The sequence below is a fragment of the Scyliorhinus torazame genome, chromosome 6 (assembly GCF_047496885.1).
Source record: "Scyliorhinus torazame isolate Kashiwa2021f chromosome 6, sScyTor2.1, whole genome shotgun sequence".
Taxonomy (NCBI): Eukaryota; Metazoa; Chordata; class Chondrichthyes; order Carcharhiniformes; family Scyliorhinidae; genus Scyliorhinus; species Scyliorhinus torazame.
In genome coordinates, this window is record NC_092712.1 from 59,061,849 (window position 1) to 59,077,004 (window position 15,156).

The window sequence follows — 15,156 nt, forward strand, 5'->3', positions numbered from 1 at the left end:
TGGCACCATTGATGCAGACAGGAGTGTGTGCGTTACTTTGCTTCCTGAAGTCCGTGACCAGCTCCTTAGTTTTGCTGATGTTGAGGGAGAGATTGTTGTCGTTACACCACCCTACTAGGTTCCCAATCTCCCTCCTGTACTCTGACTCATCGTTGTTCGAGATCCGACCCATTTGGGACATGTAATCAGCAAACTTGTAAATGGAGTTGGAGCCAAATCTTGCCACACAGTCCTCTGTGTTTAGGGAGTATAGTAGGGTGCAATCTTACAGGACCCCGGTATTGAGGACTATCGTGGAGGAGGTGTTGTTGTTTATCTTTATTGATTGTCGTCTAGTGGATCAGGAAGTCAAGGATCCATTTGCAGAGGGATAAGCCAAGTCCTTGGTTTTTGAGTTTTGATTTGAGTTTGCTGGGATTATGGTGTTGAAGGCAGAGCTGTAGTAAATGAATAGGAGTTTGACGTAGGAGTCCTTGTTGCCGCGATGCTCTAGGGATGAGTGTAGGGCCAGGGAAATGGCATCTGCTGTGGACCGGTTGTGGCGGTGTTCGAATTGCAGTGGATCAAGGCATTCTGGGAGTATGGAGTTGATGTGTCTCATGACCAACCTTTCGAAGCACTTCATAATGATAGATGTCAAGGCCAGACGGTAGTTTTTGAGGAACGTTGGCTGGTTCTTCTTTGGCACTGGTATGATGGTGGTCTTCTTGAAGCAAGTGGGAACCTTGGAACGGATTAGGGAGAAGTTGAAGGTAACCGCGGTACACACTGGCCAATTGGTCCATGCAGATCTGAGTGCATGACCAGGGACTCCTTCAGAATAAAGAAAAGTACAGCACAGGAACAGGCCCTTTGGCCCTCCAAGCCTGCGCCGACTATGCTGCCCGTCTAAACTAAAATCTTCTATACTTCCGGGAACCGTATCCCTCTATTCCCATCTTGTTCATGTATTTGGCAAGATGCCCCTTAAATGTCACTATCGTCCCTGCTTCCACCACCTCCTCCGGTAGCGAGTTCCGGGCACCCACTACCCTCTGTGTATAAAAAAAAAAAACTTGCCTCTTATATCTCCTCTAAACCTTGCCCCTCGCACCTTAAACCTATGCCCCCGAGTAATTGACCCCTCTACCCTGGGAAAAAGTCTCTGACCATCCACTCTGTCTATGCCCCATATAATTTAGTAGACCTCTATCAGGTCGCCCCTCAACCTCCGTCGTTCCAGTGAGAACAAACCAAGTTTATTCAACCCCTCCTCCTAGCTAATGCCCTCCATACCAGGCAATATACTGGTAAATCTCTTCTGCACCCTCTCTAATGCTGCACATTCTTCTGGTAGTGTGGTAACCAGAATTGAACACTATACTCCAAGTGTGGCCTAAATAAGGTTCTATACAGCTGCAACATGACTTGACAATTTTTATACTCAATTCCCTGGCCAATGAAGGCAAGCATGCTGTATGCATTCTTGACCACCTTCTCCATCTGTGTTGCCCCTTTCAGTGACCTGTGGACCTGTACACCTAGATCTCTCTGACTCTCAATACTCTTGAGGGCTCCACCATTCACTGTTTATTCCCTACCTGTATTAGACCTTCCAAAATGCATTACCTCACATTTGTCCGTATTAAACTCCATCTGCCATCCCTCCGCCCAAGTCTCCAAACAATCTAAATCCTGCTGTATCCTCTGACAGTCCTAATCGCTATCTGCAATTCCACCAACCTTTGTGTCGTCCGCAAACTTACTCATCAGACCAGTTACATGTTCCTCCAAATCATTTATATATACTACGAAGAGCAAAGGTCCCAGCACTGATCCTTGCGGAACACCACTAGTCACAGCTGTCCAATCAGTAAAGCACCCTTCCATTGCTACTCTCTGCCTTCTATGACCTAGCCAGTTCTGTATCCATCTTGCCAGCTCACCTCTTGATCCCGTGTGACTTCACCTTTTGTACCAGTCTGTTATGAGGGACCTTGTCAAAGGCCTTACTGAGGTCCATATAGACAACATCCACTGCCCTACCTGCATCAACCATCTTTGTGTCTTTGTGACCTCCTCGAAAAACTCTATCACGTTAGTGAGACACAACCAATTGCTTTCTGAAGATTCACTTTTAAGAAGGCGGATCTGACTTCGGAGGCTGTGACGGTGTGTATGGGTGTGTCGGGGCCCCACAAGGATGTGTGCACAGTTCTCTACTGTACTCCCTGTACACACTGTGTGGCAAGATTCAACTCCCAATTCAATCTATAAGTTTGCAGATGATGCAACTATGGTGGGTCGTATCTCAAACAACGACAAATCAGACTACAGAAAGGAGATAGATCACTTGGTTGCATGGTGTACTGAAAAACAATCTCCCTCTAAATGTTGGAAAGACTAAGGAACTGATCATTGACTTAAGGAAGCGTAGCAGGACCACCCCCCCCCCCCCCCCCCCCCCCCCCCCCAACTACATCAATGGCTCCGAAGTAGAGATGGTCGATAGCTTTACGTTCCTGGGGGTCACCATCACCAACTGTCTGTCCTGGTCCACTCACGTTGATGCAACAGTAAAGAAAGCCTAACAACGTCTCTACTTCCTACGGAAGCTAAAGAAATTCGACATGTCTGCATCGACTCTCACAAACTTCTACAGATGTGCCACAGAGAGCAATTCGGCTGCATTACAGCTTGGTATGGCAACTGCTTGGCGCAAGATCACAAGAAACTGTAGAGTGTGGTGAACTCAGCCAAATGCATCACACAAGCTTGCCATCCTCCCATTGATTCTGTATACATCTCCCGCTGCCTCAGAAAGGCAGACAGCATTGTCAGAGACCCCTCACACCAGGCTTTGCCCTCTTCGAGACCCTTCCATCAGGCAGAAAATACAGAAGTTTGAAGATCCACACATCCAGATGTAGGACCAGCTTCTTCCCCATAGCTACCAGTCTCCTCAACGACTCCCTTAGACTAATCTATTTCCTGTAAGGACACTATTCACGATGCCCTATGCTGTTCTTGTTTGGCCCTTGTTTCGCACTGTAATCAATCACTATTTGTTGATGTACCATTGTCAATGTACTCTGGTGATTATTCTTTTGTCTACTATGTACGCACTGTGCACGTTCCCTTGACTGCAGAAAAATACTTTTCACTTTACTTCGGTACATGTGACAATAAATATCAATCAATCAGTCCAAGGCTGCTGGGGCAGTTGACAACGGCTTCTTGGTTTCGTACTTGAAATGAGCAGAGAATGCATTGAGTTTATCGGGGAGGGGTGCGCTGCTGCCGGGGATTCTAATCGGTTGTGCTTTGTAGCCCGTTATGTTGTTTAAGCCTCATCACAACCGATGAGAGTCCGTGTCGTTAGTCTGTGACTCTAGCTTAGTCTGGTATTGTCTCTTGGCATCCCTGATGGCTTTGCGGAGATCGTACCTGGATTTCCTGTGTAGTTAGGGTCACCTTCCTTGAACGCTTCAGACCTGGCCTTCAATAGGGAATGAATCTCCAGATTAAACCATGGTTTTCAGTTGTGGAATGTACATCCCACCTTTGTTGGAACACAGTCTTCTACACACTTGCTGATGAGGTCTGTGATGGTGGTGGCATACTTGTTTAGGTTGGCTGCTGAGTTCTTAAACAGTCCACTGACTCCAAGCAGTCGCATAGGAGCTCTTCTGGTGCATCGGACCAGCATTGCAAGATCTTCGTAGCCAGATTCTCCCGCTTAAGTTTCTGCTTATATGCTGGGAGAAGAAGCACTGTCTTACGGTCCGATTTTGCGAAGTGTGGTCGGGGGATGGATCGGTAGGCACCCTTGATGTTTGTGTAGCAGTGGTCAAGGATGTTGGTGTGTTGGGGCAGGAGATGTGTTGGTAGAATTTTGGCAGTACACTCTTGATGTTGGCCTTGTTGAAGTCCCCAGTCAAGATGAACAAGGCCTCTTGGTATTCTGTTTCACTGTTATTCAGAGCGGTGTACAATTCATCAAGCGCCTTCTTCACTTCTGCCTGGGTTGGGATGTAGACACCGTGATAATGGCAGAAGTGAACTCCAGTGAAAGGTAGTATGGGCGACACTTCACAGTCAGGTATTCCAGGTCCGGAAACCGGGGTTGTCACGTCTGAGCACCAGGAGGAATTGATGAGGAGGCAAACCCCTTCACCCTTCGCTTTGCCCAATGACGCCGTGGAGTCCATCCGGTGTATTGAGAATCCATCAGGTTACATAGCACAGTCCGGTGAGGCAGGGGTGAACCATGTTTCTGTGAAATAGAGCGCACATCAGCCTCTTACTTCCCTCCCTCTGAGAGGTTAAGCTCATCTAGCTTGTTTTCGAACGTTTGCCAGGATTATGCTGGGGAGCGGAGTCTTGAAACCGTGTTGTTTTAGTCGCACCTGCAGACTAGTGGTTGCGTCTGGCGGGGTCCCGGGCGCTGGTTGCGATTTTGAGGTCGCGCCTGGTGGGGTCCTGGGTACCGGTTGTGATTTCTGAATTGCTGGGGTGGGGGGCATGTTCGCAGTCCAGTGGGCCCCGGCGTTGTGCGAGGATGGGTCTACCTTCCAGTGCGTTTGGGTCCTCGCGTGGAGTCTCCGCTGTTTTGGGGGTCTTTAGTCTGAGTTTGGGTCGCTGACAGGGTATTCCTGGGTCAGGTTCGGTTGGGCCCCATGCTCGGTTCCGGTGTTGCTGGTCTGGTCGGGCACTCTTAGAATTGGGCCTCGGGAATAGGCCTGGTTGGGCCTCCACGTGGATTTTCCTCCCTTCCTCCATCTGCCGGTAAATTGGGTTGCTGGATGGGCGTTTCCGGTTTGGGTCGCTGGGCGCGCCTCTCGAATAATAATCTTTATTCATGTCACAAGTAGGCTTACACTGCGATGAAGTTACTGTGAAAATCTGGGTCGAGTCAAGCCGGATTTCGTGGCCTTTGGACCCTATCTTGGTATCCCACCCCATCCCAGTCACCCCACCTAAGCTTTTGGATAGTAAGGGACAATTTAGCATGGCCAGTCCACCTAACATGTACATTTTTGGATTGTGGGAGGATACCGGAGCACCTGGAAGAAACCCACGCAGACACTGGGAGAATGTACAAACTCGACACAGACTGTCACCAAGACTGGAATTGAACCCGGGTCCCTGGCGCCGTGATGCAGCAGTGCTAACCACTGTGTTACCATAATGGGGTCAAAAGGGCAGCACGGCGGTGTAGTGGTTAGCATTGCTGCCTCACGGCGCCAAGGTCCCAAGTTTGATCCCGGCTCTGGGTCACTGTCCGTGTGGAGTTTGCACATTCTCCCCGTGTTTGCGTGGGTTTCGCCCCCACAACCCAAAGATGTGCAGGCTAGGTTGATTGGCCACACTAAATTGCCCCTTAATTGGAAAAATGAATTTGAGTACTCTAAATTTATTTAAAAAATAATGGGGTCAAAAAGGGAAAAATTGGTAAGGCAAAATTAATGGCTCTTTACTTCAATGCATGTAGCATTCAGCACAAACTAAATTAATTAATGACACCGATTGAGGTTAATGGGTATGATCTTGTAGCTATTACAGAGACGTGGTTACAAGGAGATCAAAACTGGGAACTAAATATTCATTGGTACATGATATTTTGTAAGGGCAGGGAGGAAAGGATGGTGGTTTAGCTTTGTTAGTACGAGATTGAACAAGTACATAACAAGAAATCATCGTGGATCGGAAGATGTAGAATTCAAACTGGGGTGGTAAGAAATAACGAGGGATGTAGACACTGGTGGGAGTAGTCTATAGGCTCCCAAACAGTAGCTATACTGTCGGACAGAGGATAAATCAGGTGATGATGAGGGCATGTAAAAACAGGCTGTACTTTAATAATGGGTGACTTTAATTTTCATGTAGATTGGGAAAATCAAATTTGCAGAGTTAGCCAGGAGGAAGAATTCATAGAGTGTATTCAGGACAGTTTCCTAGAACAATATGTTGTGGGTCCAAACAGGGATCAGGCTATTTTGGATTTGATAAAATGTAATGAGACCGGTTTAATAAACAATCTGAGTAAAAGATACCATAAGATATATAGTGACCATAGTGTGATAGAATTTAGCATTCAATTTGAATGTGTGAAATTTGGGTCAGAAACAACTGTGCTATATTTAAATAAGGGTAATTATAAAGGAATGAGGGCAGAGTTGGCTGGAGTGGACTGGGAAAGAGGTTTAACTGGAAAGAGGGTTGATCAGCAATGCAGACGTTTCTGAAAATAGATTTGGGAAACCGAACGGTAGGGTGAACGCTGGTTTATTCACAGTCATAGAATCTGACCGAAGGCAATAAATACACACAGTATAAGTCCCGTTGGATCAGCCAGCATGCTGGTCCCTGTCTGGGCCGTCCTTTATATAAGATTATTATGAGCCTCAGCTTGGCGGGCCTCCGCCCACCAGCAGGTAAGCCTCGAGTCCTACTGGGAGATCAATTTGGGTATCCCTGTGGGCCTTGTGAGGATTATTACAATGACTCACAACAAAAATATATCCCAGTGAGGAAGAAGGATTCTAGGAAGGGCATAAGTTAACCGTGGTAAACCAAGGAAGTGAAGGATAGCATTAAACTGAAAAGAGAAAAACATATAATGTGACAAAGATGAGTGGTAAACCAGAGGATTGGGAAAGTTTTAAAAACCAACAAAAGATAACCCAAAAAAAAGGAAGAAGATAAACTGAGGATAAGCAAGCAAGTAATATAAACATGGACAGCAAGAGTTTCTTTAAATACATAAAGAGGAAGAGAGAGGCCAAAGTGAACATAGGCCTCATGGAGCAGGGTTTTTCAAACTGTGGGGCGAGGGTGGGCGTTGGGAGGACCACGGAATGATCGGTCATTGTGTTCCCCATCGCGGGAGAAGCGTCTAATGGACGCAACCAGCTTTTAAGTTGAGAATCCCGGTGTGACCAGCCTTTAAATGTGCATGATGCAGTCTTCCCACCCGAAGCAGCAGCAAAGAGCAGGCCAAGCGTTCGGCACGTACACTGACGTCACGGGCCCTGTATGTCCATGGATTTGGTGAAAATCACAGAGGAGAGATACCTCCATTTTCAAGCTGCCAGCAAGCAAGGCAATATGACTGTGAAGAACTGAAGATGGATCGATTTGTTATAAGGAAAAGAGGGCCAGAGACGCAACAGGCCAGGATCTCACAATTGAATCTGCTGGAGGGAACTGCACATGGGAGTCCAGAGGAAGACAAACCGTGCTCGTGTGAGCTGCATACAGAACTCCAGGGCCTGTGTGAACAGCCTATTAAGAAGAAACTGAAATCAGGAACAAAGCAGGATAAAGATTATTTCTTGAGGTCTGACTTTGCTAATTGTGCCAATGCAAATCAGGATGCAAAGCCCATGTGTGTTATATGCAGGGAAGTACTGGAAAATGAGAGTTAGATGCTAACTATGTGTTACCTTGCAGACATCTTTTCAATTCAAGTTGCAAGAGAAAGATGATGATTGCTTTTGGTACTGTGAATAAATATACTTTCCAAAAGTCATTGAAAGTTTGGTGAGTGCGAGTACAAAGCCAAAACTACTACATGTTCCCCAAACTGCTACAACACATCACAGAAGACAGTGTTATTAAGGGGACTGGCAAGTCTTATTCTGTCGCATCTGGCTGCACTGACCAACAGAGAAGTTTCAGATTTTGAAAGAGCAGTGTTAAAATCCTTTTGAGTTTGAGATCCCAGAGTCTATTATTAACTTAACAGCTGACTCCAAATGAAGAGCTGAACTTCTGCGCCTCACCTGTGACAGCACAATAAAAATATGCCACAAGTCCATGAGGCTGCCAGCAGTCTGGAGTAGCGTCTACGAGGAGCATCCAGTGTTGAGTAAAACAAGCATTTTGTTGGTGTGCCCTTCTCAATGACAACATAAGTGAGGTTGGATATTTACGTCCTCACAAAGAAACTGGCTGAACTCTGCACCTGATGTGTGCATTGCCCTCTCCTGTGAACCTGTTTGGAGTGAGATCGTGAGGACCAAGCAGTCTCACCTGTTGCTTTAAAGGTAAGTGAAAATGGTGGATTGCAAAGCTCTGTCGGCGTGGGTCACCGAGGTTGGCCTGTGTAGCTTGCGAAGGTTGGCCGGTTGGTAAAAGTAGGTCCTGGGATAAAAAGTTTGAAAAATACTGTCTTAGAGAATGAGACTGGGGAAATAATAATGGGGAACTACCAATTGGCAGAAGAGTTAAACAAATACTTTGTGTCAGTCTTCATGGTGGAAGACACAAATGACATTCCAAAAATAAATAATCATGGGGTGGAAAGGACAGAGGGATTTAGACAGGTTAGGTGAGTGGGCAAAAACATGGCAGATAGAATATAATGTAGGAAAATGTGAGGTTATGTACTTTGGTAGGACGAATAAAGGAGGTGAATATTATTTAAATGGAGAAAGACTGCAAAAAGCTACAGCACAGAAAGATTTGGGGGTCCTTGTGCATAAATCTCACAATCTAGCATACAAGTTCAGGTAATTAGGAAGGCAAATGGAATGGTCGGCTTTATTTGAAAGGGAATGGAGTATAAAATAGGAAAGTCCTATTAAAACTATACAAGACACTAGATAGGCCACAGCTGGAATACTGTGAACAGTTTTAGTCCCTTTATCTATGGAAATATATACTGGCATTGGAAGCAGTCCAGAGAAAGTTCACTTGGTTGATCCTGGGTATGGAGTGATTTTCTTATGCGAGGTTGAGTAGTTTGGGCCTGCACTCGTTGGAGTTTAGAAGAATAAGTGGTGACCTTATTGAGACATCGAGGATTCTCATGGGGCTTGACAGGGTAGATGCTCAGAGAATGTTTCCTCTTAGAGTCTAGGACCAGCCCTAAAAAGCTCGACATGTCCGAGAGCCATGCTTCGGTCTTTTGGGGCTTTGAGTCCCTCCATGCCAGCAGTATACATCGCCGGGCTACCAGGGAAGCAAAGGCCAAGACGTCGGCCTCCCTCTCCTCCTGGATCCCCGGGTCTTCCGAGACACCAAAAGTTGCTACCACTGGACTCATCAGATAGACAGATTTTTAATAGGTCAGGAAATCAAAGGTTATGGGAATAAGGTGGAATGGTGGAGTTGAGGATTATATCAGATCAGCCATGATCTCATTGAATGGCGGAACAGACTCGATAGGCCGAATGGCCTACTTCTGCTCCTACGTCTTGTAGTCTTGTGTATTGTGGAAAAGGTGATTCATTTGACCACCTGGCAGCGTACGGATATGAGTTAATTGGGAAAATATGCTGGATCTTTGAACTTGAATATTTTTTCAATTTGACTGTTATAGCCCGTGTCTCAGCCTGGATTTAATTTTAATCAGTGCAGTAGGTTACCAACATTCTATTTATTCAACATATGTGGAACACCAGTTTGATAGCAAATGTACTTTGCTAATGTGACTGGTATTTTCACAATGACTGAATTGGTATTGGGTCCATAATTTAATATATTGGTATCCAGTTGTACTTTGCACTGGCAATTTGTGAATCTACTGAAATAAATACGAGGGCTGTGGCTGTCTCTGTAATAAAAATATCCCTGATGGGCATGAAATATGAACTGGAAATTCTCTCTTTAACAACTGGCAGTATGCCTCCATGACTGGAGGGATTTCAAGTTGGATTGTATTGATGTTCCCTTTGATATTCCAATAGCAGCTTGGTTTCAAATGAAAGATTAATCTTAAAGCATGGCTCACTCATTGTAAATCTAATAGGAACAGGCGAAGAGGGCAGCACGGTGGCACAGTGGTAGCACTGCAGTCTCACGGCGCCGAGGTCCCAGGTTCGATCCCGGCTCTGGGTCACTGTCCATGTGGAGTTTGCACATTCTCCCCGTGTTTGCGTGGTTTTCGCCCTCACAACCCAAGATGTGCAAGATCGGTGGATTGAACACGCTAAATTGTCCCCTTATTTGGGAAAAATGAATTGGGTATGCTTAAATTTATAAAAACAAAATAGGAACAGGAGTAGGCCACTCAGACCCTTGAGCCTGTCCTGTCATTTAATGAGATCATGGCTGATCTGTGGCCGAACTCCATATACCTGCATTTGGCCCATATCCCTTAATATCTTTACTTAACAAAAAACTATCTGTATCGGATTTAAATTTAACATTAGTTCGACATTCAACTGCTGTTTGTGGGAGAGTTCCAAACCTCGACCACTCTTTGAGTGAAGAAATGCTTCCTAACATCTCTCCTGATGTCTAGCCCTAATTTTTAGACACTGTCCCCGAGTTTTAGAATCTCCAACCTGTGGAAATAGTACCCTGTCTTTCCCTGTTAATATCTTGAATACTTCGATCAAATCATCCCTTAATCTTCTAAATTCTAGCAAAATAGGCCTTATTTATGTGATCTCTCCTTGTAACTTAACCCTCGTAATCCAGGTATCATAATCCAGGTAAGGGTGTTGGCAGTGGTCGGATGGGGTGGTGTCGGAGCCACAGGAAGAGCAGAAACTGATTGGAGACAGTGGAATACTTGAAAGGGAGGATTTGCAGTGAGGAAATTCAAGTAAACCACATCAGGATCGGACTGAATTGCCCATTTATTGTAAACTGAATATCGCTGAATTTTTAACATGGAAGAAAAAAGCAACATTCACAGTGAGGAGAAACCCTGGCAATGTGGAGATTGTGAGGAAGGATGCAGATCCCCATCTGAGCCAGAATCTCATTGACGCAGTAACACTGGGGAGAGGCCGTGCACCTGCCCACAGTGTGGGAAGGGATTCACGCAATCCTCCCAGCTGCTGAGACACCAGTGAGTTCATAGTGTAGAGAAACCATTTATCTGCCCCGAGTGTGGGGAAGGATTCACCCGAACATCAGGGTTGTTGACGCACCAGCGAATTCACAGTGGGGAAAGGTCATTCACTTGCTCCAAGAGTGGGATGGGATTTGCTCAGTCATCCAACCTGCTGAAGCACCAGCGAATTCACACTGAGGGTCTGACCTTTTAAATGCCCAGACTGCGGGCAGTGCTATAAAAGTTCCCTGGACCTAATGCGTCATCAGCTCGTTCACACTGATGAGAGACCGTTCAAGTGCTCTTACTGTGGGACTGGGTTCAGATGATCAGAAACTCACTGTACACCTACAAATTCACACTGGGGAGAGGCAGTTCATCTGTTCTGAGCGTGGGAAGCGATTCATCTGCACTGCTGACGCACCAGTGGGTTCACACTGGGGAGCGACTATTCACCTGCCCAGAGTGTGGGAAGGGATTTACTACCTCATCCACCCTGCGCAAACACCAGCGAGTTCACAATGACCTACAGTGATTGGATTTTGTGGTTACTCAGATCCACACAGGGCAGCATGGTAGCACAGTGGTTAGCACGGCTGCCTCACAGCTCCAGGGACCCGGGTTCAATTCTGGCCTCGGGTGCTTGTCTGGATGGAGTTTGCACTTTCTTCCCGTGTCTGCGTGACTTTCCTCCGGGTGCTCCAATTTCCTCCCGCTGTCCAAAGATGTGCAGGTTGGGTGGATTGGCCATGCTAAGTTGCCCCTTAGTGTCCAAAAGGTTAGGTGGTGTTACAAGGATAGGGTGGAGGTATGGGCTTAAGTAGGGTGCTTTATCCAAGTGCCGGTGCAGACCCAATGGGCCGAATGGCCTCCTTCTGCATTGTAAATTCTATAATTTTAGTAAACCTACGTTGCATTCAAGGCCAAAATATCCTTCCTGAGCTGTGGTGCCCAGAACTGCTGCTCACAGTACTCCCAAATATGGTCTAACCAGGGTTTTGTATAGCTGCAGCGTAATGTCTGTCTTTATTCTCCAAGCCTCTAGATATAAATGCTCACATTCCATTAGCCTTTTTGATTATTTTATACACCTGTTCGTGGCATTTTAAGGGTCTATTCACCTGAACCCCCAAGTCTCTTTTGACATCCACTGTACCAAACCTCTTTCTATTTAGAAAGTACCCTGCTCTATCCTTTTTTCATCCAAAATTGATAACCTCATGCTTGCCTACACCTGCCACAATTTGCCCATTCACCTAGTCTATCAGTATCTCCTTGCAATTTTATGCTGTCATCTAGACTGTCTACAATGCCACCTAACCGTGTATCATAGGCAAATTTGGCTACATGACTTTCTATCCCAGCATCCAAGTGTTAATGAATGATGTGAATAATTGAGGCCCAACACAGATCCCTGTAGTACACCACTAGTCACCTCCTGCCAGTTAAGAGTATTTACTCATTATCCCCACTCTGTCGCCTGCCACTCAACCAATTTCCTAACCATGTCAATAATTTGCCCTCAACTCCGTGGGCTTCCACCTTAGTTATCAGTCTCTTATGTGGGCATACAATTCCTACAGTGCAGAAGGGGTCCATTTGGCCCATCTTTTAGTAATGAAAGGAACTTTATAGCGGATACATCGCAATATGGTATCCTACTATTAAGGTGGAGCTGTACTTAATGGTTTGTTTCTTTAAACCACAAGGATTCATTGATTTGAGCAGACAGCCTGAGGTTACCTATATTTCAAGAATGTTGAAAGAATAAGAATTTAGTGCAAAAATAATGCTGGTGCTAATGGCAATCATTGTTATTAATTACAAACTGGAGAGCAACTTCAGTCAAGCATAGACGCATGGTTAAACATGAAAATCTGGAATTTTCGGTCGGAAATGTGATGTTCCTCTGTGAGCTCTGTGAAAATGGCATCTTGCTGCCTGTCCTTAATTATCATAATGATAACCTTTATTAGTGTCACAAGGAGGCTTACATTAACGCTGCAATGAAGTTGCTGTGAAAATCTCGTAGTTGCCACTCTTCAGCGCCGGTTTGGGTACATTGAGGGAGAATTCAGAATGTCCAATTCAACTAACAAGCACGTCTTTTGGGACTTGTGGGAGGAAACTGGAACACCTGGAGGAAACCCACGCAGACACTGGGAGAACGTGCAGACTCCACACAGACAGTAACCCAAGCCGGGATTCGAACCCGGGTCCCTGGCGCTGTGAAGCAACAATGCCAAACACTGTGATAGTGACATTATTGAGTGCTTCCCTGGTGGATATGGAGTAAACACACCACAGAATGTTTTTTCATTAAAATTTTTTTTTTAGAGGACCCAATTAATCTTTTGGCAATTTAGCGTGGCCAATCTACCTACGCAGACACGGGGAGAATGTGCAAACTCAACATGGGCAGTGACCTGGGGCCAAGATCGAACCTGGATCCCCGACGCCGTGAGGCAGCAGTGCTAACACCTGTGCCACCGTGCTGCCCTTAGTTTATTCTTTTTAATTGTCCGATTAAACCCTAATTAAACAACCTCTCTGTTACTGAACATCAACTTTTGCCAATCTGGAGTCTCATTCTCTCAGATTCCAATTGCTGGAGCTTTAAAAGAATGTAAATTACATTTAAAAAGTGTCTCTTTCCACATTTTTGATGCAATCTATCTCCCTATTTTGCTTTTTGTTCTTTAAAGTAAATTAATTACTCTAACTTACACTTCTGCCTCAGATCTACACTGTTCATTCTTTAATGTTGATTCCTTGAGGAGACCGTTGCTTGTCCTGTCACATAGGTTCCAGATATCCTATGAAGAATACCACAATAGGTGGTAAAGTAAATTGTAAAGAGGACATGTGTCTGCAAAGGGGCATGGGCAGGTTGCATGGACAAAAATAATGGTATATAATGTGGAAAAATGCAAACTTGTTCACTTTGACAGGCAGAATAGGAAAGCAGCATATTATTTGAATGCAGTGAGATTGCAGAACTCTTGAGGTACAGTGTCAACCTCAACCTCAGCAAAACAATGGTGCTGGTCATTGACTTCAGAAAGCAAAGTATCGTACTCACCCATGTCTGCATCAATGGGGCCGAGGCGGAGATGGTTGTCAGCTTCTAATTCCTAGGTGTACATATCCCTGGGGCTGGTTCAGCACAGGGCTAAAGAGCTGGCTTTTAAAGCAGACCAAGGCAGGCCAGCAGCACGGTTCAATTCCTGTACCAACCTCCCCGAACAGCCGCCGGAATTTGGCGACTAGGGGCTTTTCACAGTAACTTCATTTGAAGCCTACTTGTGACAATAAGCGATTTTCATTTCATTATCATCAATCTGTCCTGGTCCAACCACGTCAAAGCTACAAACAAGAAAGCACAACATCACCTATACTTCCTCAGGAAAATAAGGAAATTCAGCATATCCGCATTGACTCTTAACCAATTTTGCTGATGCACCATAGAAAGCATCCTATTTGGCTGCATCGCAGCCTGGTATGGCAAGTGCTTGGCCCAAGACCGTAAAAAAATACAGAGCGCTGTGAGCACAACCCATTCCATCACGCAAACATACCATCCATTGACTCTGTCTGCACTTCCCGCTGCCTTGGAAAGCGGGCAGCATAATAAAAGACCCCTCCCACCCGGGTTATTCTCTCTTCCAACCTCTTCCATCGGGCAGAAGGTGCAAAAGTCTGAGAACACGCACTAACAGGTTCAAAAACTCCTTTCCAGTGGTTACCCAACTCCTGAATGACCCTCTTTGTACTGATCTGATCTCTTTACACATCTTCTCTGCTGAGTTGTACTACTCTCCGTATGCTTCATCCGCTGCCTGTGTCTATGTATTTATATTGTGTGTTTATGTATGTTTTTTATGTTTGGAACGATCTGTCTGGGCTGTACGCAGAACAATACTTTTCACGGTTCCTCGGTACACGTGACAATAAATCAAATCAATCTACTACATGAATCACGAAAGGTTAGTATGTTGGTACATCAAATTATTAGGAAGGCAAATGGAATATTGTAGGTGATTGCAAGGGAAAGAAGGTTTATCTTATGAGGTATGTTTGAACAGGTTGGGTCTTTATCTGTTGGAGTTTAGAAGATTGAGAGGTGATCAATCTTATTGAACATTAAAGATCCTGAGATGACTTGACAAGCTGGAAACTGAATGGATGTACCTCAAGAGTGTACTGCCAAAATTCCACCAGCACATCTCCTGTCCCACCAGGGGCGACAACACTCTTGACCACTGCTACTCAAAAATCAAGGGCGCCTACCGTTCCATCCCCCGACCGCACTTTGGGAAATCAGACCATAAGATGGTGCTCCTTCTCCCGGCATACAAGCAGAAACTCAAGCGGGAGAATCCAGC

The 15,156-nt window shown here is 45.5% G+C and overlaps 1 protein-coding gene across 7 annotated transcripts in view; it reads left to right on the plus strand.

Annotated features, from left to right (window-relative positions):
* Positions 1-15,156, plus strand: part of dync2i1 (dynein 2 intermediate chain 1) — a 175,381-nt gene that overhangs the window by 15,646 nt on the left and 144,579 nt on the right. The window contains exon 1 of one of the 7 annotated variants that reach the window (XM_072508239.1): positions 5,380-8,030. The exons of the other annotated variants lie outside the window; for them this stretch is intronic. The gene's annotated coding sequence lies outside the window, so the exon portion shown is untranslated. Of the gene's footprint in view, positions 1-5,379; positions 8,031-15,156 lie in introns of those variants that run through there. 7 annotated transcript variants of the gene reach the window in all.